This window comes from Microplitis mediator, chromosome 10, assembly GCF_029852145.1.
Source record: "Microplitis mediator isolate UGA2020A chromosome 10, iyMicMedi2.1, whole genome shotgun sequence".
NCBI lineage: Eukaryota > Metazoa > Arthropoda > Insecta > Hymenoptera > Braconidae > Microplitis > Microplitis mediator.
The window spans coordinates 18,403,484-18,431,456 of NC_079978.1; the positions used below are offsets into that span (position 1 = coordinate 18,403,484).

The window sequence follows — 27,973 nt, forward strand, 5'->3', positions numbered from 1 at the left end:
TTGTTGAAAATCAACACTTTAATAAATATATTCTATTTTATCAAGTAGATTTTTCTAAAATCTAGCTGTTGTATTTGTTCTCATGGTTGATTTTTAAAGAAATTTTGTCATAACCTATCAAAATTAGTTGAGTAGGGTTCAAAAATACTACTCGTTAAAAAATTTATAGATGTATGTTAGGGTGGCGCAAAAAAACCGACTATTTTTTAACTTCCCGCTAAGAAAATTGTAAATTTTCAAAAATTCGGGAAGTTATTGGTTTCGGTCCGATTTACGAAAATCGAGTTTTCATCAGATGTCGACGTTTTGAGGTCTTAGGAAGCTATTCTGACTAATTTCAAGATGATATCCGAGTGTATGTATGTATGTACGTACGTACGTATGTAAATACCTGTATCTTTTGAACGGATGAACCGATTTTGATCTTTGAGGTGTCATTCGACGCGGCTTGTTAATATCTTGAAGTCGTAAAAATTTGAACTTAATCGGTAGGGTGCGTTCAGAGATATTTCAAAAATAAAATTTTTTCGAAAATGTTTTATTTGGATAACTTTTAATTTGCTCGATGGATTGATTCCAAAATCTAATCAGCTCTAAAACTCTATAAGCCGCGTCGAATGCCACCTCAACCATCAAAATCGGTTCATTCATTCAAGAGAAACCGTTGACGAAAGAATTCAAAAAAAATTTTTTTTTTGGGTTTTTTTGAAATTTTTCAAAAACGACTCAATAAATCGATTTCAAAATTTGATCAGCTTTAGAACTTGATAAAACACGCCGATTGCCGCCTCAAGCATCAAAATCGATTAATTCGTTCGCGAGATATCGTGGGAGAAAGAAATGCTAAAAAATGGTTTTTTACAAAATAATGGCATACAAAAGTATTTGCGAGCTCGAAGAGCTCGAAAATGTATTCACAATAATATGTTCGAGCTCAACGAGCTCGAAAACAGCGGGAATATTTGGGGCTGGCCCAACTTATAGACCGATTTTTTTTTTAATGATACTGTGAAAATATTATTTGGGATGACAAAAAAAAATTATTGTGAAAATTTGAACCCTTAATATTGAAATTAAGAGGTGTATTATCGCAATTTTTTTTTTTTTAATGAGCGGGTTTTTGTCTCATAACTCTTAAATCATCGAGATAAACTAAATCGACTTAGGCACATTTTTTAAAGGAAATTTGATGCTCTTCACCCTGGTTAAAAAAATATTTTTGTGACAGACACTTGAAATCTACAACATTTAGCGCCTATAGCCGGCAGCTAAAAATATTAGATAAGATACAGCTGGTAAAAAAGATACCTAATCGTTCTAATAGTGACGTCATCATCGGATCAAAACATATTTTTTGGTTACATGTGCGATAGCAAACGACCAAAAAATATCGAAGTAACTTAACGAGCCATCTTGTGACAAAATTTATTATCATTTTAATTCGTCCACTTACCGACTTCTCTCTAATTTTCAACAAATTCTCAAAACAATCTTACCAAATAAATAAACGCGGATTTATAACCTGCCATTTATAGGCACTAAATGTAGTAAATTTCAAATATCTGTCACAAAAACTAATGTATTTATCTAGTACAATCGAGTCTAAGACGCTCGTGTGTTGGTACCCTCGCCTTCGGCTCGGGCACCAATCTTCACACTCGCGTCTTAAACACGACCGCACTCGATAGATAAACTACTATTCCACGTTAACATACACAAATCTTAATTAATTCACACTGTTTTTTAATATTTTTTAAAACAACGACTCGTACAGATTGACAGAAAAAAATAAACAGACACACACACTAGTAAAGGTACAGTGTCGGTGAGACCAATGTTTATGACTTAGTTGTAGGTGGCGCGATTTCGAGTTTTTACTCGATATTACTGGCCAGTTACTGGTTTATATCGAGTGAAAACTTGATTATTTCTACTAGGGTATAAGTTTTTAAGAAGAGAGTTATCTACGAATTGTCCTATTTACAAATAACGACATTAAGAATAGAGTGATTACCTTGCCATTAAATTTTATGGAATAAGAGATCAATAGATATCAATATATTAATAACAACATCAATTGTTGACTTAAATTGAACGATAATAGTTTATTTGAATGTGCAGCTAATATACATGGTAATAATTATAATTTAAAAAATTTTCACTACACGGAAAGAAATTATCTTTAAAAATTACCGTCAAATTCACTGTAATCGTGGGACGAATGGCACGACCTAATCATTTGTCAGTAAGTGAGATAATTTTTAACTTTTTTTCAACAAATTTTACCGTAGTCTACTGTAAATTTTATTCGGTTTTCGGTAAATTTTGTGAAGTCTACTACAAAATAAATAAATTTTTTCGTAATTTTTATTTCAAAAATGGTAATAAATAGAAGCGCCGCATTATGTCCCACGATTCCAGTGAATTTAACGGTAATTTTCAAAGAAAATTTCTTTTCGTGTACGATTTATGCATAATTAGCGCATTTTTTGACGAATAAAATCTGTTTCTTGGCGGATCATAATTATCCTCCATATGTTGCAATTGCCAGAATATCATCTGGCTGTATAGGTATGCAATTTCCTTGGAAATAACGTCCAAGATCACATTCTAAGCCTGGATTGCACTCGGTACCCTGCGAGGGGTGACACTATAAAAAAAAAAGTCAAAGTACTTTTGTAGATACTAAAGAAGTTTATAATTTTTCTGATCTAATTTAAGTAAAAATTCTGTGATACACTGTAAAAAATTCGCGGAGTGAATGCGGATTAAATCTGGAGTGAATGCGGAGTGAATGAATTTTTAATTATTCACTCCCCTCGGAGTGAAATTCACTCCGCAGGGGAGTTTTCGCGGAGTAGATAATTTTTTATTAATTTAATCCCTCCGGAGTAAAATTCACTCCGGAGCGGAGTTTTGTAAATATTATTAATAATAAATAAATTCACTCAATAAAATCGAAGTAAAAACTCGCGTATTACATAATTGATCAGCTGATACGCACACACATACGCACACACGTATTTAGACACACACGCGCACTTGCACACATGCACACATTTGCACACATCCAGACACACACGCAGATATTTGCACACATCCAGACACACACGCAGATATTTGCACACATCCGAACACACACAAGCACACATTCGCACACACGCACACAAACACCTGCACATACCCAAACACACACTCGCACACACACAGCCATTGTATAGCAGTTTAATATAAATTTATTTGAGTATTAAGGTAGTTCCAGCGTGGTATAGTATAGTCAGGGTATTTACTATAGACAAAAATTTAGAAGCCTCGGCACACAGACATTCACACATACAATTACATATTGCTAGTTTCAGTGATCTGGCAACGTTGCTTTGAGTGTTTATATATTTTTGTTTACGGTCTCAGTATATTCAAATAGTATTGCGCTTTCTAATAATATTATTTAATTTAAAAAATGCTCAAGCAATTACGGCACAAAGGTGGCAATTGCAAAAATAACGTACGAGTTACTTACAACTACGTTCAATAATCTTGGAGGAAATGACATTGTTGAGTTAATGTCAAGTAAATTAGAATGGAAAACCTAGAGTAACCAAAAATAAGAGAATAATTAACAAACTTATTAATTTTTTAAAACCAAACATTGAGTGAAATAAGTCATTTATTCATAAATTACCCAAAGTTTATTTTAACGTTATGTTACTTGTGTTAAATTTTTATTTAAATATTTATACCGTCATTAAAAATTTATGTTTTTACTTTATGTTAATTTTTTTATAAAATATATAAGTTTAAAAGAAAAAAAGTGTTATATTTATTTATTTATTTAATCGTTTCTTTATTTATAACTAATTTAAATACTGATTTAAATATTTTAGTCACGCAGCTAAATTTTACTAAAACCGTGAAAAATTGGAATTTCCCGCTTTTTATTCTACGCTATATCAGAGAGCGTTGCGGACAGCGTTGCCAGATCACTATTATTGGTAAAGTAAGCAGGTTGGAAATGAATCGAAAATTATTTTTTTTAATTATTATATCTCGATAACAAAATGGTGAGGTTCTACTTTTATTGTTTTAACTTATTCTAAAAACATTTTTCAACACTCTCCTACTTTTTTTTCCAATTCTGTCGAGAGAATTTTTTAATATAATAAAAAATAGTTGGAGAGACCGGACATTTTACATGCTTTAAATGGGACATGACCCTCAAAATCGCGAACTTTGTCTTTAAATATCTCGCGATCTAAATGGTCAAAAATTATGAAATTTTAGGAATTCATAAATAAAGCTATTCTAAACCTGTGAAAAAAATTTCAGCCGAATCTGTCGTAAAGTGGTTTCATGCTGGAACTACCTTAAAACTCCGGACCAGAGTAAATTGGGAGTGAAATAAAATCCGCGGAACTCCGCAATCACTCCGCTAAAAAAAAAGCTCCCAATTCACTCCGCATGCGGAGTGATTTTTTTTTAAACTCCGGAACTCCGAGTAGCGGAGTGAATGCGGAGTGAATTCGGATTTAATTTCAATCCGAATTCACTCCGGATTTTTTACAGTGTAGAAGAATAGTTTTGAAGAATTATTATTTTTTTACGTTTAACTTTTTTCAATATGTTATGCTAATTACTTACCCAACAAGTTTCAGCGCCGGGACAATCAGCAGCGTCTACACTAGCATTGAGACCAATCAATAAGAAAATAGTTATTAATGTAATCATTTTCATCATAAACATTTTGTTGCCTGGAAAGAAAAGTATTGTAAAGTTAAGAAAAGTGTGCAACACAATCGCTTTTTTATTCTAACTTCCCGCTAATAAAATTTAAAATTTGAAAAAAAAAGGAATTATTTATTGGTTTCGGTCCGATTTTCGAAAATCGAATTTCTGAGAGATCTTGACGTTTTGAGGTTCTAGGAAGCTATTTTGACTAATTTCAAAATTATGTACGAGTGTATGTATGTACAAACGTATGGATGGATGTTAATATTCGATAACTTTTGAACGGATAAACTAATTCGCCTTTTTAAAGCGACGTTTCAAAAATAAAATTGTTTCAAAAACTTTTTTTTACGATAACCTGTAATCAACTCGATGGTTTGATTCCAAAATAGAATCAGCTCTGAAACTTTATAAGCCGCGTCGAATGCTACCTCAACCATCAAAATCGGTTCATTCGTTCAAGAGAAACTGTGTCGAAAGAATTGCGAAAAAGTGTTTTTTTTTTTTCTAATAAAATTCAAATTGCTGAGCTTATTGAAAGTTTTTTTTTGAACGTCAGTGGTTAGTAAACTGCGTCAAATGTTACCATTAATCTCAAAATCGGATCATTATTTCGAAAGATATTGGTAATTAAAAATTAAAAAAATTAAGAATTACCTAAATTTTTATAGTTTTCTTTAAATTTATCAGAAACGACTCGATCGATTGATTTCGAACTCTAATCAGATCTGAAACTTAATGAAACGCGTCGACTGCCGCCTAAGTCGTCTCAATGGGTTAACTCATTGCTGCTGTCCACTGCACCGAGCCGCGTAGATAGCCGCGTATGAATTAACAATAGGGGGGACCGGGGCAAGACGGCCCACCTAAGCCGGTTATTATTATTTGTGGCTTTTAACCATCAAGTCGATTTACTCTTGTCCAACTTGAACTCAATTCACCAAAATTTTGGTGAAGTTCCTGAAAAAAAATTTTTTTTTTTGGGGCAAGACGGCCCCCTCCGAAAAAAAAATGAAAAAAAAATTTTTTTTTTTTTAATTGTAAAAAAATTTCCCGCGTAACAAATGTTTATATTTTTCTCTTTAACAACTGTATTTACTTTAATATTACTCGAAATAACCTTTTTTGATATAATACGAGTCATTTTTTCACTTCTGTAGAAAATTGATTATTGGTTTTTTTAACTTTTTCAAATGCTCTATTTTAATCCAAATCCATATAATTAACCAAAAAATGATATTTCTATTAAATTAATCATGACTAGTTTATAATACTATGAAATACATTTCCTTTTAGAATTTTTGAGTGGTTCATTTTGCCCCAAGTTTCACGTATCGGGCTAAAAATGAGTAAATATTTTAAATTTGTGATAATCAAAAGAAAACAAGAAAAAAAAATTTTTGGTTAATTTTTGAGGTGGGCCTTCTTGCCCCAGGTGGACCGTCTTGCCCCGGTCTCCCCTAAATTTTTCGAGATATGAAGTTTCAAACTTCCATAATAAATTTTATAAGATGTTATGTAATTTCGAAAAATCTGATAATTATTTAGATAAAGCATGCAGCATATAATAGACAAATTTTACAAAATTTCATACAATTTTATGGGTTTTATAAAATTTTACAAAACTTCTTGAAATTTTGCAAAACCACATTTAATTTTATAAAACTTCATGAAATTTGATGAGTCTCTAAAGATTTTCCTAAAATCATTGTCTTCAATACTGGATTCAAACTTATGAGTTTCTATAAATACTAACTCTCTAAACATGAATTAGTGAAAATAAGTGAATATTCACTAATTCCAAGTGTAAACCGATCCACTAATGTCAGAAAGTGGTTCGATTGGCACTCAAAATTAGTGAATGTTCACTTATTTCACTTATTCATGTTTAGAGAGAATAGAATATTTAAAGAATTTCATGAAACTTAATGGGATTTGGTATAATTCTATAGAATGTCATATATTTCGTATATCAAAATATTAAGTTATTTGATATAATTTCCTAAAATTTTATAAAACAAAATAAATTCTCATAAAATTTTATGAAGTTTTCTTTTCATGGATGAAATACGGGGTTCGATAATTCAAAAAATAAATCAATTATTCAAAATATTACATGACCGTTTGAGGTGTGAATTTTGAAATTACCCAAATACCAGAAAATTTATTATATATTTGCATGTAGATATGAATAAGTTTAGTAAAATTCATTATTATTTCGTATAGTAACATATTTTTAAAATAATTCTACGATCCAACGATACTCGATATCTGTTCCTTGAATTACTTTAAATTAAAATGTAAAAGCAATAGTTATAATTTCTTACCAATAGCGTCTCGTTGTGTCTTGTGAAGATTCTATATTTCGATAGGTGAAAAACGGGTATTTATTCTATTCACGAAATTGATAACGTGAATTCCCTCAACCGGGAATATAATTGTTTCCGTCGCATTATCTGTGTTGCATAAGGATCGAACGTAAGAAGTTAACTTTTAAGGCAATTATAGCCGTCAAAATTCAAACTTATATCTTGAAGTATTGCTGTTGCGTTTCCGTTTCTTATCGTCCAAGTTAATGGCTAGGCAATTTTTACACACACACTACTGAGAATATTATTTGCAACAACAAAGTAATTATATTTAAAAAAATAATCGAACGAACGAATTGCGTAATATACATACGACAAACGAAATGCACTTTGCTTCGCAGTAAAATTAACGAAGTATTTAAGTTTATCTAAGACAAAATTTTAAAAATATTTAATTCCTTTTCCGAAGGGAAATTTAGCTCTGCTTTAAGTATTTAATAAACTTAATTAAGTAGACCTGATTCAATAGTTGACATTTTTAAGTGGACACCACTTAGGTTTTTTTATACTTTTATTAAAATACATGAGTCTAGAATTTTAATACTTCGCTTCTAATTATTCCACTATTGAATAATTCCAAATATTATTCGTCACCACTTTTTTAAAATAAAACCATCTATCATAATAGACATTTATACTTACTAAGCAGCCTGAATCTAGGTGCATTTACTCGATGACTTATAATCTGAGAACCTCGTTTTATGGCCTAATGTCTTCGGAAATCATAAAAGTCAGATGTGATTGGAGCTGTAGCTTCATACACTCGCATTCGCAGGAATCTCAACGACTGTCTTATTGTCTTACTATGTCTTGTACAACGTTCTAATACCTTTTTCCACTTCCTGCTACGAAAATTGGAAATTTTCAAAAAAAAAGAAAAAATATTGGTTTCGTTCCAATTCTCGATTACTGAGTTTTGAACAGATTTCGACGTTTTATGGTCCTAGAATGCTATCTTGACAATTTTTAAGAGGATACCCGGGTCAAAAAATTAGATCTGTTTTAAAATAAATGATAAATTCAAATATTTTTTCTTGGATTTAAGTTTATAAATCGTATTTATTTTATATAAGAATTTAATCTGTTTTTGCCCGTACTATACCTTATCCAGGCTAATATCAGACTTGTTTCGTATGATATTTAGTCTGTTTTAAATCGCGTTAAGACTTAAAACAGACTTTTTTATTATAATTCATCGCCTGTGTTCAATTGTTTTTACACTGTAAAAAATCCGGAGTGAATTCGGAGTGAAATTGAATCCGAATTCACTCCGCATTCACTCCGACACTCGGAGTTCCGGAGTTTTGAAAAAAATCACTCCGCATGCGAATTGGGAGTGTGTTTTTAGCGGAGTGATCTCGGAGTGACGCGGATTTTATTTCACTCCCAATTCACTCCGGTCCGGAGTTTTAATACTTAAATAAATTTATACTAATTTATATTAAACTGCTAAAAAATGTGTGTGTGTGTGTGTGTGTGTGTGTGTGTGTGTGTGTGTGTGTGTGTGTGTATGCGCGAGTGTGTGTGTGAGTGTGTGTTTGCGTGCATATGTGTGCTTGGGTGCGTGCAGGTGTTTGTGTGCGTGTGTGTAATGTGTGCGTGTGTGAAAATTTGTGCGTGTGTGCAAATGTGTGCGTTTGTGCAAATTTGTGCGTGTGTGCAAATGTGTGCGTGTGTACAAATGTATGCGTGTGTAAAAATTTGTGCGTGTGTGCAAATGTGTGCGTGTGTACAAATGTGTACGTGTGTACAAATATGTGCGTGTGTGTGTTCGAATGTGTGCGTGTGTGTACAAATATGTGCGTGTGTGTGTTCGAATGTGTGCGTGTGTGTACAAATATGTGCGTGTGTGTGTTCGAATGTGTGCGTGTGTGTGCGAATGCGCGTGTGTGTCTAAATATGTGTGTGCGGATGTGTGTGCGTATCAGCTGATTAATAATGTAATACGCGAGTTTTTACTTCGATTTTATTGAGTGGAGCAATTTTTTATCATAGTAGTTTATCTATCGAGTGCGATCGTGTTTAAGACGCCAGTGTGAAGATTGGTGCCCGAGCCGAAGGCGAGGGTACCAACACACGAGCGTCTTAGACTCGATTGTACTAGATAAATACATTAGTTTTTGTGACAGATATTCGAAATTTACTACATTTAGTGCCTATAAATGGCAGGGTATATAAATCCGTGTTAATTTATTTGGTAAGATTGTTTTGAGTATTTGTTGAAAATTAGAGAGAAGTCGGTAAGTGGACGAATTAAAATGATAATAAATTTTGTCACAAGATGGCTCGTTAAGTTACTTCGATATTTTTTGGTCGTTTGCTATCGCAAATGTAACCAAAAAATATTTTTTGATCCGATGATGACGTCACTATTAGAACGATTAGGTATCTTTTTTACCAGCTGTATCTTATCTAATATTTTTAGCTGCCGGCTATAGGCGCTAAATGTCGTAGATTTCAAGTGTCTGTCACAAAAATAATATTTTCAAAACTCCGCTCCGGAGTGAATTTCACTCCGGAGGGATTAAATTAAAAAAAAATTATCTACTCCGCGAAAACTCCCCTGCGGAGTGAATTTCACTCCGAGGGGAGTGAATAATTAAAAATTCATTCACTCCGCATTCACTCCGGATTTAATCCGCACTCACTCCGCGAATTTTTTACAGTGTAAGGACAGAAACAGACTTTATTTACTATAATTTTTAGTCTGTTTTTAATCTCTTTTAGATAAAAAAACAGGACCTTTTACTCTCTAACATGAATTAGAGATTTTTCACTAATTCCAAGTCAATATTCACTTTTTGTCAATGCTACAATCGTACCACGCAGAATTAGTGACTATTCACTAAATGAATATGTGAATATTAGAATTCACTGATTTGATAAGTGAATATTAGAATTCGCTGATTTGATAAGTGAATATTTGAATTCACTGATTCGATTCGAATTTTCTTTCTTAATTTAATAAAAGTAAAACACTTGATTCAAACACTTTTTTTTGGTTCAAGACAGGAAATTCTCTTGCTCCAAAAAAATTTATTTTTGAAGCGAAATTGAAAATTCCTTGGTTTAAAAAAAAAATTCTTGGCTACAGAAAAGAAGTCATCTCTTGCCAAAAAATCAACGTTTTGAACGAAAAAAAGTTTAACTTCAGCCAAAAAACTTTTTCTTGCCCCAAGAAAATAATTTATTACTCCAAAAACTCAAAGTTTTAAACAAAAAAAAGTTAACTTGGGCTAAGAAAAAATCTCTTGGCCCAAGAAAAAAATTCTCTTGATCCGAAAAATAAATTGCTTAAGTAAAAATAAAAGTTGTTGGGGCCAAGAAAAAAAATTTCTTGCTCTAAAAGTTTGCTTCTTTAATGAAGACTTAAATTTTTCTCAGTCAAAAATGTATTCTCTCTCCGAAAGGTTGACGTGTGGATTTTTTTTATTTTTAATTTTTATTTGAAACGTAATTTTTTGTGTTTTTTTTCCGAGCAAAATTATTCAAGACTTGAATTTCAAGTAACTTTAATATTAAATATTAAAGTCATGAATCATGATGTATTATAGGATATACTATAGTACAATTCAGAAGGGTACTTGTAGTTCTGTCAAATGACAGAAGAGTACCCGAACAAAATCGTAATGAAATTTGGAATATAACACTTCTGAAATAAATGTCTTACCAGGGACACTACATGTCGTAAGCGCGATCGCGTGGCGAGCACCGAACTACTCCCGCTGCTGCTGTCTAGCACCGGTGACTTTCCCTTTCTCCATATCGATCTTTTCTCCCAAGAAATTTTTTCTCTTGGCTTAAGCAACTTTTGTTTTCTTGGTCGGAGAATACAAAAATACTTGCGTAACCAAAAAAATGTAATATTGCTACAAAAAAATTATTTATCTTGCTCCAAAAAAAATATCTCTTACTTTAAGAAAGATAAACTCTTGAAACATATAACAAACGAGAAATTTTGTTAAAATATTTTGCAAAAAAAAAAGGGGAAAAGAGAAAATTAACAACAAAAAAAAGAAAATTGATAAAAGTAAAAGAAAATGGGAAAGAGAAAAAAATAATAAGAAAGGGGAAAAAATTCAACACCGAAAGAGTAACAAATACGCAGAATCCGGGGGTCAGTTCTAAAAGTCTCCGCGGGGTGACATACCAGCGCAAATCCTTTCCACAGTCGGAAAGGTAAATTATAATGCTTAAAAACCAGCTTAGGGGACGGCTGAGCATCATTCACCGACCACGATCAGTGGAGTACACTAGTCAGTGGTAAAAAGGACGACTACCAAGTGGAATACACTTTAGTCACCATATCCTTACGCACTACGGTGAAATTGAACGAGTGGACTCTTTGTATAAGAACCTCCACCTTTAAACATTGCGGAAATCCGCAAACCGTGTACCAACTAGTACACACCACGCTGCCAGAGGGCAGTAGGCACGCCCGGAATGGGGAGAGTGCTGTAATAGCCGATTGGTTCAGTCGAGCGGCAGTCGCCGAGCTCGACGGACTGGTCATCAGCTAGTGGACTCGCCAGGCTTCCCGCCATTGTAAATTGTAAGGGAGTGCCGGTTGGAGACCCTGCCAACGTTCATTGTGGTTCCCCAGGTTGAGCCACAATTGGAGCGTAATCAGTTCGCCATAGTACTGCCGGGAAGTGTTGAACCGGAGCAGTATCGTGGCTAGAGCTACAAAATAGCCTGTGGATGGCAAGAGCTATCCCGCTATTTCAAACTAATTATAAGTACTTGCTGTATTAGACCTTAACTTGGAATCAATAAAATTTGCATCATTCAGTTTCCTTATACAAATAAATTTAATTAATTTTGAGCGTGTCATCTCCCTCATCCTAATATCTGATCCCTGGATCCGGCGAGCTAAAAACGAGCAATCGAGGGACAGATAATTGTTTATCTTTGGTAAATAATTACTGCATGTTACACGTTACAAACAAGTGAAAATTTTTTGATTTAAGCGTAAAAATATGTTGACGTGAGAAAAAAAATTTTGATTCAAGATAAAAATTTGAAGATAATTGTTTACTTGGGGCAAGTAAATTTTTATTTTCCGAATAGATCGAAAAAAATTTCTTGAATCAAAAATATTTTCCTTGATTCAAGTTAACTGTTTTTTCTGTGTAGGTGCTGTGAGAAATTAAGCTTGATCAATACAGGACATTTCGAGTTATTCCAAAAATATAATGTTTTAAAAAATGTTTTTTTTTTTTGGAAAACTTTCAGTATAGTTGATGAATTGACTTCAAAATCCAATTGGCTTTAAAGCTTCATTGTCGCGTCGAATGTCACCCCAACCATTAAATTCAGATTAATTGTTGAAGAGATGGCGTTGTCGAAAGAATTTCAAAATAGTATATTACTCTACAAGGGCTTCGCCTCGGGCATCTTGACGCACAGTGCAGGAATCTCCAACTTTCTGTCCGTGTAGTGTATACTATTTTTCTTTATACCCGGACGAAAGTACGTTGACGAATCAAAGATGTATAAATTATATAACCACGTTTTAGCATGTATTGATGCCTGCCCCGACATTTGCGGCACGAGCGAAGCGAGTGCTGCTGGTCGGGGGGCAGGCATCAAATATATCTACAAAAAAAATGATCATTACACATTGTTAAAAGAAATAATTATTATTATGATCCTTTCGGTAACAGACAATTAACAATTTTCGGATTTTACTTTTTTTTTTTTTAAATCTATTAAAAAAAAATAAAAACTATAAATATGCACTTGTAGAAAATTTAAAAAAACTGTAGGCATAATTTCTTAAATAATTTTTTAATTTATCATTTATCGTTTACAAAAAAAAAACAAAAAATTAGTAGACATCGGCTGACTTCAGTATCATAAATAATTTTTAATTTTTTTCTAATTACTAAATTTATTAAAAATAATTTTTTGTGTTTTTATTAATCTTTAGTAAATTTTACTTTTCCAAAAACACAGACATATAAAATTTCAAATTAATTTTAGACAAGTTTTGAGGTTATAAATATGAGCGAGAGTGTCAGGAAATCTCCTCGAAGTGATGGTAGTATACGTATAACCGGGTAACAGTGTGCACGAAAAACTCTTTCGTCCCGCTAATGCTTTCTTTCGGCCTGCTGTTATAGATGGCGCGCGAGTAATCCCAGCGCAGCAGAAATGTTAGACTTTCTGCCGTAAACTCGAGGCCGAAAATACGTACTTTCGTCCGGGTATGAAGAAAAAGTGTTTTTAACTTCCCGCTCAGAAAATAGTAAATTTTGAAACATTCAGCATAGATTTAATTTTCCTTACTCTCTCTTAATTCTATACTTTTATAATAGTCATATATATTCAGTCACAGTCAGTGACAGATTACTTAAAATATTAATTTATTTAAATGAAATAAACACGATAATCCTTTTTTCTGGGTAATTTAAATGTAATTCGAATGATATCGATAAATTGATTTATCTCAATACTTGGAAATGAAATAGAATTGAAACCGTGTAATGGCACAAATTCAAGCTAAGACATTTTCAATGATACCAAATTTAATAACATTCACTAATTTTATGATAAAGATATAGCTGGAACAAAATTTTTCTTATTCTCTTAATAATATACATTAATAATAACATTTATTATTGATTTAAATTGAACGAAAATAGTTTATTTTGATATGCTGCTTAGATACATGGTAACAATATTTATTTAAAAAATTTTCACTACGATGCATGCATAATTGGCGCATTTTTTGACAGATAGAATCTATTTCTTGGCGGATCATAATTATCCTCCAAGACTTATAAGTACTTCTTCAACATCTGGAAAACTACCCACGCAGTGTCCTTGGAATAAAGATCCATTATCACATGCTAAGCCATCATTGCACTTGGTACCCTGCACGGGGTGACACTATAAAAAAACAGTCAACGTACTTTTGTAGATACTGAAGAAGTTTATAATTTTTCTGATCTAATTTAAGTAAAAATTCTGTGATATAAGAATAGTTTTGAAGAATTATTTTTTTTTTACGCTTAACTTTTTTCAATATGTTATAGTGATTACTTACCCAACAAGTTGCCTCACCTGGACAAGCAGCGTCTACATTAGCATTGAGACCAACCAATAAGAAAATAGTTAATAAAATAATCATTTTCGTCATAAACATTTCGTTGCCTGGAAAGAAAAGTATTGTAAAGTTAAGAAAAGTTTGCAACACAATCGCTTTTTTATTCCAACTTCCCGCTAAGAAAATTTAAAATTAAAAAAAAAAAGGGATTTTTTATTGGTTTCGGTCCGAATTTCGAAAATCGAATTTCTGAGAGATCTTGACGTTTTGAGGTTCTAGGAAGCTATTTTGACTAATTTCAAAATTATGTACGAGTGTATGTATGTAGAAACGTATGGATGGATGTTAATATTCGATAACTTTTGAACGGATAAACTAATTCGCCTTTTTAAAGCGACGTTTCAAAAATAAAATTGTTTCAAAAACTTTTTTTTACGATAACTTGTAATCAACTCGATGGTTTGATTCCAAAATAGAATCAGCTCTGAAACTTTATAAGCCGCGTCGAATGCCACCTCAACCATCAAAATCGGTTCATTCGTTCAAGAGAAACCGTTGACGAAAGAATTCAAAAAAAAATTTTTTTTTTTTGGTTTGTTTGAAATTTCTCAAAAACGACTGGATAAATCAATTTCAAAATTTGATCAGCTTTAGAACCTGATAAAACACGTCGATTGCCGCCTCAACCGTCTTAATCGGTCAATTTGTTCACGAGATATCGTTGATTAAAAAAATAGTGGAAACCGTTTTTTTTCGGATATCTACAAAAAATTTTAGTGATAATTATTCTTTATTATTATTATTTATTATATTTATTTGGTTATATTTCCGCTTGGTGCATACATTCTCGCTCGAAATTTGGTCCCGTGATCTCTCCCCTGATTTGTTATTATTTTTGTCCGTTTTGTAAAAACGGGCTGGCGCCCTCGTGCACTAACCCAGCCTGAGGAACTGGTTCAGGCACACTTTTATTTTATGAATATTTTACGAATATTAAACTATTATTATTATTTTGAGTCACATTTATTATCATTATTTATAATTTTTATTACACGTGGGTGACCGCATACGGTTTACCGAATTTATTCGCGTCGCCGTCGCGAATTAAAAAACGGTATTCGTTATAAAATCTAATCAGCCCTAGAACTTAATAGAACGCGTCTATTGCCGCCTCAACCATCAAAATCGATTAATTCGTTCGCGAGATATCGTGGGAGAAATGCTAAAAATTGTTTTTTTGAAAACAATGGCATACAAAAGTATTATTGAGCTCGAAAATGTACTCACAATAATATTTTCGGGCTCAACGAGCTCGAAAACAGCGGGAAGTTTTGGGGCTGGCCCGCAGGGTTAACTGATAGACCGATTTTTTTTCCCGGGTTTATAAAATTTTACAAAACTTCTTGAAATTTTGCAAAACCCCATTTAATTTTCTAAAACTTCATGGAATTTGACAAGTCACCAAAGATTTTCATTAAATAATTGTCTTCAATACTGGATTCAAACTTGTAAGTTTCTATAAATACTAATAAAATTTAAAGAATTTCATGAAACTTAATGGGATTCGGCTAAATTCTATAGAATGTCATATATTTCGTATATCAAAATATTAAGTTATTTGATATAATTTCCTAAAATTTTATAAAACAAAATAAATTCTCATAAAATTTTATGAAGTTTTCTTTTCATGGATGAAATACGGGGTTCGATAATTCAAAAAATAAATCAATTATTCAAAATATTACATGACCGTTTGAGGTGTGAATTTTGAAATTACCCAAATACCAGAAAATTTATTATATATTTGCATGTAGATATGAATACGTTTAGTAAAATGAATTATTATTTCGTATAGTAACATATTTTTTAAAAAATTCTACGAACCAACGTTACTCTATATCTGTTCCTTGAGTTACTTTAAATGAAAATGTAAAAGCAATAGTTATAATTTCTTACCAATAGCGTCTCGTTGTGCCTTCAGGAATGTTTATATTTCGATAGGTGGAAAACGGGTATTTATTGTATTCGCAAAATCGATCACGTGAAACCCCTCAATGTTGAATATAATTGTTTTTTTTCGTATTTTCTGTTTTGCCCAAAGATCTGACGTCAGAAGTTCACTTTTAAGGCAATTATGGCTGTCAAAATTCAAACTTATATCTTGAAATATTGGTGTTGAGTTTCCTTTTCTTATCCTCCTAGTTAATGGCTAGGTAATTTTTGCACACACACTATTGAGAATATTATTTACAACAACAAAGTAATTACATTTAAAAAAAATAAATGGAACGAACGAATTGCGTAATATACATACGACAAACGAAATGCACTTTGCTTCGCAGTAAAATTAACGAAATATTTAAATTTATCTAAGACAAAATTTTAAAAATATTTAATTTCTTTTCCGAAGGGAAATTTAGCTCTGCTTTAAGTATTTAATAAACTTAATTAAGTAGACCTGATTCAATAGTTGACATTTTTAAGTGGACACCACTTAGGTTTTTTTATACTTTTATTAAAAGACATGAGTCTAGAATTTTAATACTTCGCTTCTAATTATTCCACTATTGAATAATTCCAAATATTATTCGTCACCACTTTTTTAAAATAAAACCATCTATCATAATAGACATTTATACTTACTAAGCAGCCTGAATCTAGGTGCATTTATTCGATGACTCATAATCTGAGAACCTTGTTTTATGGCCTAATGTCTTCGGAAATCATAAAGGTCAGATGTGGTTGGAGCTGTAGCTTTATACACTCGCATTCGCAGGAATCTCAACGACTGTCTTATTGTCTTACTATGTCTTGTACAACTTTCTAATACCTTTTTCCATTTCCCGCTACGAAAATTGGAAATTCTCAAAAAAAAAAGAAAAGTTATTTGTTTCGTTCCAATTTTCGATTACCAAGTTTTGAACAGATCTCGACGTTTTATAGTCCTAGAATGCTATCTTAACAATTTTTAAGAGGATATCTAAGCGCATGTTTGTGTATGAACGTACCCGGGAAAAAATGATCAGGCCTGACCATGCCTGTTCATGTATGATCAGGCCTGAAATTAGACCTGATCATGCCTGTTCATACCTGTCCATGCCTGTTCATGTCTGAGGCGTTAAATACACTCAGGCCTGTTCATGGCTGTTCATGCCTGACCATGTCTGTTCATGTCTGAAGCGTTATATGCGTTCAGGCCTGATCATACCTGTCCATGTCTGTTCATGCATGTTCATGTCTGTTCATGTCTGAAGTGTTAAATATGCTCAGGCCTGATCATACATGTTCATGCCTGTTCATGTCTGAAGCTTTAAATACGTTCAGGCTTAATCATGTCTGTTCATGCATGTTCAGGCCTGACCATGTCTGTTCATGTCTGAAGCGTTATATGCGTTCAGGCCTGATCATACCTGACCATGCCTGTTCATGCATGTTCATGTCTGAAGCGTTATATGCGTTCAGGCCTGATCATACCTGTCCATGCTTGTCCATGTCTGTTCATGCATGTTCATGTCTGTTCATGTCTGAAGCGTTGAATAAGCTCAGGCCTGATCAGGCCTGTTCATGCCTGGTTATGTCTGTTCATGTCTGTTCATAGATATAAAATTTTTTTGACCAAGAATCTATCACGTATAACCCGGGAAAAAAGGATCAGACCTGATCAAACATGAACAGGCATGAGTCTTAAGACTTTCAGTACTTGAAGTTCGTACGAGACCTACTTCTCAACTCAATCTCTCAGGTCAACAGGTAACGAGGCGAACTTTCAAGCGCCCGGTACACGGTTCGAATCCTAGACACTCCCATATTTTTTATTTTTTTTTTTATTTTTATAGAAATAATTATATATAATTGTATATAGTTATGCATAATTATATATAATTATATAGGACCATTTTTTATATATAATCGTTTTACGAGAATGGGTATGAACAGGCATGAACAGACCTGATCAGACCTGAACATGCCTGACCAGGCCTGATCAGGCATGGTCATTTTTCATGTCTGATCAGGCCTGAAGACTCATGCCTGCTCATGTCTGATCAGGCCTGAACATTTTTTCCCGGGTATGTAAATATTCTATAACTTTTGAACGAATGAACCGATTTAGATCTTTGAGGTGGCATTCAAAGATTATTAATTCCTAGGTGCTGTGAGAAATTGAGCTTGATCGGTACAGTACGTTTCGAGCTATTTAAAAAATAGAATGTTTTTAAAAATGTTTTTTTTTTTTTGAAAAACTTTCAGTATAGTTGATAAATTGACTTTAAAATCCAATTGGCTTTAAAGCTTCACTGTCGCGTCGAATGTCGCCCCAACCATTAAATTCAGATTAATTGTTGAAGAGATAGCGTTGTTGAAAGAATTCCAAAAAAGTGTCTTAACTTCTCGCTAAGAAAATTGTAAATTTTAAAAAGTTCGGGAATTTATTGTTTTCACCCCGAAATTCGAAAACCGAGTTTTCATCAGATGTTGACGTTTTGAATTCCTAGGAAGCTATTTTGGCTATTTTTAGAATGATATCCGAGTGTGTGTGTGTATGGATGTAAACTCTTCATATCTTTTTAATTAATTAACAGATTGAGATGGTCACTTATAACAAAGAGCTCGAAAATAGCAGGAAATTTTGGGGCGGGCCCACAGGGAAAACCGTTGCCCAGATTTTTTTTTAATAAATTCACCTTAGTTAATTAGGATACGAAAACATGATTACAAAAAAAAATAAATATAGTTTCAGAATCGATAGCTCGAAACGCATAAATGGTAATAATCGATTTTTCTAGATGAAATAATCGATTTTACTTTATAATAGCTATACATTAATTAATAAATATCAGGTTGATCAGACCAAAAACGCAATGTTGACAATTATTTCACACTTTATTGCAACGTTTCGTCGGAAATCCCGACTTCCTCAGGCAATCTACAAAAACATACATCAAATAAATACATTAATAAATATCCTGTCAAAATTACAAATTGTCAAAACATTCTGTCATAAATATCATTTTTTCTTTTTAAAAATAAATACAAAATATGAATGAGATAAAATTAGAAAAATTTTTTATAAAAATTACATAAAATGTTTTCTCAAAGTTATTATATATAATTAAATGTAACAAATATAATTACAAATATAATTACACAACTAGATTGTCAACATACCATGAGACATGAGTATCAACACGTTGTTATTATCGAAACGTTGCAATAAAGTGTGAAATAATTGTCAACATTGCGTTTTTGGTCTGATCAACCTGATATTTATTAATTAATTAACAAGCATGGACCCGAATTCAATAATAATAGATAGCTATACATATTAGAATAAAAATAATATTCTACATTAAAATAATTTATGTTAAAAAAAAGTGATAAATGATATAAATTGACACAATAATTTAATAAAAAGTATTTTTAAATTTCTTGTTGGAACTTAATTTCAAAAATAATTTTTGTCAAAAATTTTCGGAAAATCTACCTTCTATTCTGGCTGCCAGATGTCATTTTTTTTTATTTAAATTCAATTTTTGTGAGTGAGTTCAATGTTGAAACAGAAAGGATTTAAATTTACTAACCATTAATTATCATTTAAAAAACTGTACTACATGTTTGGTATATATTAATTTTTAATTATTTTATAAAATACAAATTGAATTTAATATGTCTGCATAAATATGAAAGTCAATTTTACCCTTTAAAATATTTAAATTATTATTTCAATCATTTTATTTAATTAAAATAAAATAATTAATTTGATATTATATGAATATGAAAAATAATTATTGTATATAAATTTAAAAATGGCAATCAGTTTTCACGGATGATATCAATTTTATAGCTGACTAGTCCAATTAAAATAATTATTTAATTTAAACATCGTTAAAATTATCGAAACATTAATAAAACGATATTGTTACGACCATTAAAATTGTGTTTATAGAAAAAAAATTCGATGTATTACATAATTATTGTAGTATTAATTTACATCATTTATTTCGTGAATATATTTAATGATATTATCTCAAGCGTGGATACAAGGCCATAAAATAGTATTATAATTGCAATTATAGATCTAGTGATTGCGTCTATTGCGATCTAGATCTTGTGAGATTTAAAAACTTTTTGAATCAGTAAGTTTACGTATTATTTAATGAATAACAAGAAATTTATTCATTTTCCTAATTTTCTTTGACATATCCCGAGTCGAAATATTAAAACCCCATATGAGCCTTGTAGAGCCTGAACCTTTTGATGTGGGTATTTGCCGCCTCGATTTTAAAACCTTTTTCAACCTAACTCGCCTGAAATTCGGGTAAGGAGAAGTGAACTATGGTTTAGTTCGAAGTTTATAACTCTGTTTCATCCTAGTACGCCTTAAATAAGTTCGAAAAAGAATAAACCAGAGTTTAATTTGAAATTTAAGACTCTGTTTCAAACTATACTAGTCGAACCTGTAAATTTTTGTTTAGGATGAAAATGGGATAAAACTGAGAAATTATTTTTCTTGTAGTATTGATAGGAAACTAAAATTTTAAAAAATATACAAGAAATTAATAAATAAAAGATAATTTAATAACTGAATAATGAGTTTAATGATTGAGTTAGAGATTCGAAAGTACATAAAAAATTTCATTTTCCAAGTCAAAAATGTTGATTGACTTGATTACACTGATATTGTGATAAAATATATGTAAAAATGTTAAAAGTGACAAGTATGATGAAAATGTTACTCAAATTCTTTTGAATTAATTGGTTGTGATAAATAAATTTGATCATCGATTGAAATAAAAATGCATACATGTTCTAAAGAAGACACAGGAATAGTTAAATAATTATTTGTTTCTTCACATCTGTGAAGGTAAGGAAGCGCACAATTTATATCAGTATCATTATTTACCCTAAATTGATCGATAGATAAAATTTCTTGGGCAATCTCATAATGTACACAATATTCGTAAATATAGGTCATCAGACGAACTAGGGTCTAACGGGGTTTTAATTAAAACCCTTTCTCAACCTAACTCGCCTGGAAACGAACATGAGTAGGGCCAAAAAGGAGTTTAAATTTAAAACCTTTCTCAACCTAGCTCGTCTGAAAACGAACGTATGTAGGCGCTACTGGACTGAAATAGGGTTTAATTTTAATGGAGTTCTCTATCTTCTAAAACTCATTTCACCCTGACGGTCAGACTAAAAACTATACTAGGTTGAAACAAAGTTTAAGTTAACAAAAATTTCGACTCGGGGCAATATTGTCATAACTAATTGCCTGGCTGAAATAATGTTTAAGGCACTTGAAAAAACTTTTTACGAAGAATATCTGACGTAACTTTTAGATCAATCATACGGTAAAAGACGAGGTTTTGTAAGTTTTGTAGCTGATTGGATATTAGATTTTGATATCAATCGGTATATCAGATTTTATTCTTACACACACACACACACACACACACACACACACACGCTCCGCGACCATCCTGAAAATGGTCAAAGGAGCTTTCAAAGAGATGAAACGACATCCGTTAAAAACTCGATTTTCAATAGAACTGAAATCAATAGCCTAGCCGTTTTATAAAAAATTTTCAATTTTTATCACAGGAAGTTAAAAATTCAATACACCGATTTCTAAAACTCTTTAATTGATTAACTTTTTATTAGACTGGCTATCGTACTGTTTATAATTTATGCAACTTCTAACACCTTATTTTTTTTAACTTCATTTGCATACTCATAAAAAAATCGCTAAAATTTTGTTCTGCATTTAAATTTCACAGCGTCCCGAGTCGAAATTGAAGTCGTAGATTCAACGTTTTGAACGTTGAAATCGTAGATTCAACGTTTTGAACGTTGAAATCGTAAATTCATCGTATTGGACGTTGAAATCGTAATTTGAACGTATTGAACGTTGAAATCGTAGTTTGAACGTTAAAAACGTAAGTTGAATGTATTCAACGTATTGTGAGCGTAAATCAAACCGATAAGGAGTGTAAATAAGTAATATCAAAACTATTCAGATAACCACATGCTTTCAAATGGAAGTACGATAAAAATTATTTTTATAATTTTGTTAGGAGAATTTCAGTTTTTTGGTTGAAATTCTACCATCTGTTCAATGAAAATACCTAGTCCGAATTTTTTATTTGTGGAATTTTCTGTTGGGATTTTCTATAAGTGATGGAAAAATAATTTATGAACGAATTTCACGATATTCCACCCCTCAGCGGGTTGCGGGGGTGGGTATTAACAATGAAAATTTTAAATTTTCAAGCTATAGATCCTATCGACTTCAAATTCGGTAGGAATCTTCTTTAAGTGATGTAAAAATAATTTATGAACAAATTTTACGATAGCTCACGCCACAGGAGTTGCGGGGGTGGGTGTTAACAATGAAAATTTTTAATTTCTAAGGTGTAGCTCTTATATGCTCTAAATTTGGTAAGAATCTGTTATATGTGAGGTAGAAATGATCTAAGAGCGAATTTTATGACAACCTACGTCCAATATGATCTGCGGGGGTGGGTGTTAACAATGAAAATTTTAAATTTTAACACCCACCCCCGCAGATCATATTGGACGTAGGTTGTCATAAAATTCGCTCTTAGATCATTTCTACCTCACATATAACAGATTCTTACCAAATTTAGAGCATATAAGAGCTACACCTTAGAAATTAAAAATTTTCATTGTTAACACCCACCCCCGCAACTCCTGTGGCGTGAGCTATCGTAAAATTTGTTCATAAATTATTTTTACATCACTTAAAGAAGATTCCTACCGAATTTGAAGTCGATAGGATCTATAGCTTGAAAATTTAAAATTTTCATTGTTAATACCCACCCCCGCAACCCGCTGAGGGGTGGAATATCGTGAAATTCGTTCATAAATTATTTTTCCATCACTTATAGAAAATCCCAACAGAAAATTCCACAAATAAAAAATTCGGACTAGGTATTTTCATTGAACAGATGGTAGAATTTCAACCAAAAAACTGAAATTCTCCTAACAAAATTATAAAAATAATTTTTATCGTACTTCCATTTGAAAGCATGTGGTTATCTGAATAGTTTTGATATTACTTATTTACACTCCTTATCGGTTTGATTTACGCTCACAATACGTTGAATACATTCAACTTACGTTTTTAACGTTCAAACTACGATTTCAACGTTCAATACGTTCAAATTACGATTTCAACGTCCAATACGATGAATTTACGATTTCAACGTTCAAAACGTTGAATCTACGATTTCAACGTTCAAAACGTTGAATCTACGACTTCAATTTCGACTCGGGGTGATGTACAAATATTCATCTACATTAATAAATGAGAGAAGACATTTTTTATTTTCGCATTAACTGCAAAAACTATCAGATACGTAAAATGCATACCATACATAAGATTAATCATATTTCGGAGATGGTTTTACCATATATTTTATTTCCATTTTTTTTTTTTTTCAGTAACAATTTTTTTTCAATTTAAAAAATGACTTTTTTTGTCGGCACTAACTATAAAAAGTATCAAAAATTTTTTTAATGTTTATTTACTTTTCTTACATAAATATCAAACATAAAATATTAACTTTATTACAAAAAAGTGATTAATCAGGGTAGTGCCAAAAATTTAATTGACACTATGAATTAGGCAGGAGTATTGCTAGTACTATGATTATTTTTTATGTTTTTCTATTCAAAAAAATTTTGTCGGAAGGTTTTACCAGCGACAGTAAAGTTTATTGTAATTTTTGAGTACTATAAATATGTCATACTATCTAATTTAAATATTTGTACAGCACATTTATAGAATTACTTTTGAATACATAAAATAAATATAAACATAAAGAATAGAATGCCATTTTTTTTCAATTCATTTTTATACAATATGACATATATGTGGATCCAAAGTGTATAGCACTACACAGAAAAAAAGCTTTGTATTTAACTCAAAAAGTTTTTAATTCTTGTGCTTTTAAATTAAATAAACAGTAATTAAACATTTTTGACTGTTTCTCTCTCGAATCCAGCTTCCGCCGTTGATATGACAAAAAATTTTGTTGTTCGATACTTTATGCTCAAAGATAGGAACCCTGACAGACTTGAAGTGAAGTAGCTAGTGAACGAACCTACCAATGTTGAACTGATACATTTGTATGATCTACTTATATAAACCATAGGTATAGCCAAACTTGGGTAATCCTACCCTGGCCCAAGCCTGGGTTGCCATTGAATGGCCAAGGTTTGGTTACCCAGTCTTGGCCCAAGCCTGGGTAATCACTGTAACGGCCAAGGCTAGGTTACATTGTCCTGGCCCATGCCTGGGTTGCCATTGAATGGCCAAGGTTCGATTACCCGGTCTTGGCCCAAGTCTGGCTTGCCATTGGATGGCCAAGGCTAGGTTACCCAGTCTTGGCCCAAGCCTGGGTAATCATTGTAACGGCCTAGGCTGGGTTACCTAGTCCTGGTCCAAGCCCGAATAATCATTGTAATGGCCAAGGATAGGTCACCCAGTCTTGGACCAAGTCTGGCTTGCCATTGGATGGCCAGGACTGAGTACCCAATCTTGAGCCAAGCATGGGCCAATAGAGGTGAGCCAAAGCTAGGTTCCCCAGTGCTGGGCCAAGGAGGGCCCCGTTGTTCAACTCTGGCAGCTCCTGCATGGGTAATTCGGTAATCAACCCGAATTTTTACGGTAGATTTACCGTATTCTGCGGTAAATTTACGGTAAACCCACCGTAATTTACCCATTTACCGTAAATCTACCGGAGCTTACCGTAAATTACGGAAAATTACGGTAGATCTGCTTAAATTTTACGGTAATTGAGCGTATTTTTACGATAGGTTTACGGTAAAAATTCTGTAGATTTACGGTAAATTCGGTCTGCTAGGGCATAACTTCCCTTTTTTTTTTAATTTTCAATTTTCTTAGCGCGAAGTTGAAAAATATTCAGAAATTTTACAGATTTTTTTAACTTCCCGCTAAGAAAATTGAAAATTTTCAAAAATTCGGGAAGTTATTGGTTTCGGTCTGATTTGCAAAAACCAAATTTCTAGCAGATTTTGACGTTTTGAGGTTCTAGGAAGCTATCCTGACTAATTTCACGATGATGTCTGAGTGTATGTATGTGTGTACGTACGTACGTACGTACCTATGTATGTATGTAAATATTCATAACTCTTGAACGGATGAACCGATTTTGATCTTGGAGGTGTCGGTAGGGTGCGTTCAGAGATATTTCAAAAATAAAATTTTTTCGAAAATGTTTTATTTGGATAACTTTTAATTTGCTCGATGGATTGATTCCAAAATCTAATCAGCTCTAAAACTCTATAAGCCGCGTCGAATGCCACCTCAACCATCAAAATCGGTTCATTCGTTCAAGAGAAACCGTTGACGAAAGAATTCAAAAAAAAATTTTTTTTTGGTTTTTTCGAAATTTTTAAAAAACGACTCGATAAATCGATTTCAAAATTTGATTAGCTTTAGAACGTGATAAAACACGTCGATTGCCGCCTCAACCTTCAAAATCGGTTCATTCGTTCGCGAGATATCGTGGGAGAAAGAAATGCTAAAAAATGGTTTTTTACAAAACAACGGCATACAAAAGTATTTGCGAGCTCAACGAGCTCGAAAACAGCGGGAAGTTTTGGCCCGCAGGGTTAACCGATAGACCGATTTTTAACTTCCTGCTATAAAATTGCAAATTTTCAAAAAAGGGAAGTTATTGGTTTCGGTCCGATTTTCGAAAATCGAGTTTTCATCAGATGTCGACGTTTTGAGGTCCTAGGAAACTATTCTGACTATTCCCGGGTGGACGTCCGTGTGTGTGTATGTGTGTGTGTGTGTGTGTGTGTGTGTGTGTGTGTGTGTGTGTGTGTGTGTGTGCGTGTGTGTGTGTGTGTGTGTGTGTGTGTGTGTGTGTGTGTGTGTGTGTGTGTGAACTTTTTTTTGTCCGACGATATCTTTGGAACGGATGAACCGATTTGAACGTACTTGGTGGCGATCGAAAGAGCTCACCAAAACTTAGTCTTGCTTAGATTTTGGGGTAAATCGGTCATGTAGTTTACAAGTTATACAAAGAATAAGAATTAAAAATTTTTTTTTATTTTAGTTTTTTATTGATTTCTCAGAAACGACTTATACGATCAACTTCAAAATCTAATCAGCTCTAGAACTCAATAAAATACGCCGATTGCCGCCGCAACCATCAAAATCGGTCAATTCATTCCTAAGATATCGTGGGAGAAAGAAATGCTAAAATCGGTTTTTTTTTTAAAACAATGGCACACTAAAGTATGGCTCGAAGAGCTCGAAAATGTATCCACAACAATGTTTTCGAGCTCGAGGAGCTCGAAAACAGCGGAAAGTTTTGGGGCTGGCCCGCAGGGTCAACCGATAGACAGATTTTTTTTTAAACAATGGCACACGAAAGTATTTTCGAGCTCGAAGAGCTCGAAAATGTATCCACAACAATGTTTTCGAGCTCGAGGAGCTCGAAAACTGCGGGAAGTTTTGGGGCTGGCCCACAGGGTCAACCAATAGACAGATTTTTTGTTTAGAAACTGCATAAATATTTTACATAAATTTGATAACGAAATAACCCAGGTAGGAATCGCCAAGGCTGACCATAGGCCGAGCCTTGGCCCTGTTGTCACTTGCCAAGCTTCGGCAGCTGACCATTGGCCCAAGCCTCGGCCAGGGCTTGGCCCAATGGTTTGATTACGTTAAGCCAAGTCTTGGCAGCTAACCATTGGCCCAAGTCTAGGCCGAGGCTTGGTCCAATGGTTTCATTTAATTAAGCCGAGCCTTGGGTAGTGACTATTGGCCCGAGCCTCGGCCAGGGCCAGGCCCTATGTTTTGATTTTTGTTGAATCGAGCCTTGGGTATTGACCATTGGCCCGAGCCTCGGCCAGAGCCAGGCCCGATAGTTTAATTTTTGTCAAGCCAAGCCTTGGCAGCTGCCCATTGGCCAATGCCTCAGCATGGGTTAAATTTTTATTTAATATTAAAATTATCAACTTTACATGTATCTATATATATGTATATAGAGAAGACCAGGGTATAACGGTCTACCGAGTATACGATTAATATCAAGAGTTGAAATTTTCTAAAAAGTAAAATTATTTCATATACAATAATTTTCATTTAATTAGTTATTGCTATGTACAAAACTTTAGTTAACATGAAATTTTTATTTTTGGCGGGCAAAATGGGGTATCCTTTAGAAAAGTTGAAAAAAAAATTTCTGAAAGTTGATCAAATTTCATTAAATTCAAATTTTTTATATGTAATATACATAAAGAAAAATTACAGTTCACATCATTGGTGGATACGAAGGCAAAAAAAATTTTTTTAGGTGTAATAAATCGTTTCCCCTCGATTAGCTTAATTACTAATTGTTATTTAATAAAAAAAATACAAATCTATATTTTTTATTTGTCATTATTGTGAACCCGAAAAACGTGTTTTTTGATTTTTTAGACTACAGATTATTTTGCATTATTTCAAAAATTTTATCAATTAAAAAATAAAATATTATTTTCGAATATTTTTAGTGGCCGAATTTGCCCCAGCTATAGAGAATCAGCCGAAAAATGAATTAATATATCAAATTTTTTTAAATTTAACGATAAAAATATGAAAGAATCATTTATTCAGAATTTTCGGATGGTCCATTCTGCCCCAGGTGTCATGCGTAGTGCTAAAAATGCGCGAATATATCGGATTTATAGCAATTAGACAAAAAAAAATTTTTTTTTTTTTTTAAATATTTTAAGGGTACTCCGTTTTGCCTACCCTACCCCCTTTGCCCCCCCCCCCCCTTCA

At 32.7% G+C, this 27,973-nt stretch overlaps 1 protein-coding gene and 2 long non-coding RNA genes across 3 annotated transcripts in view; 1 reads left to right on the plus strand and 2 right to left on the minus strand.

Annotated features, from left to right (window-relative positions):
- LOC130675428 (neuroligin-4, X-linked-like) overlaps positions 1-27,973 on the plus strand; it is a 263,594-nt gene that overhangs the window by 195,132 nt on the left and 40,489 nt on the right. The gene's annotated exons all lie outside the window — the stretch shown is intronic.
- On the minus strand, positions 2,078-7,104 carry LOC130675430 (uncharacterized). The gene is made up of 3 exons (XR_008991284.1): positions 7,053-7,104; positions 4,639-4,748; positions 2,078-2,650 (listed from the first exon to the last, which is right to left on the minus strand). It is a non-coding gene; the product is annotated as an uncharacterized LOC130675430 (long non-coding RNA).
- Positions 13,711-16,231, minus strand: LOC130675431 (uncharacterized). The gene is made up of 3 exons (XR_008991285.1): positions 16,102-16,231; positions 14,146-14,252; positions 13,711-13,988 (listed from the first exon to the last, which is right to left on the minus strand). It is a non-coding gene; the product is annotated as an uncharacterized LOC130675431 (long non-coding RNA).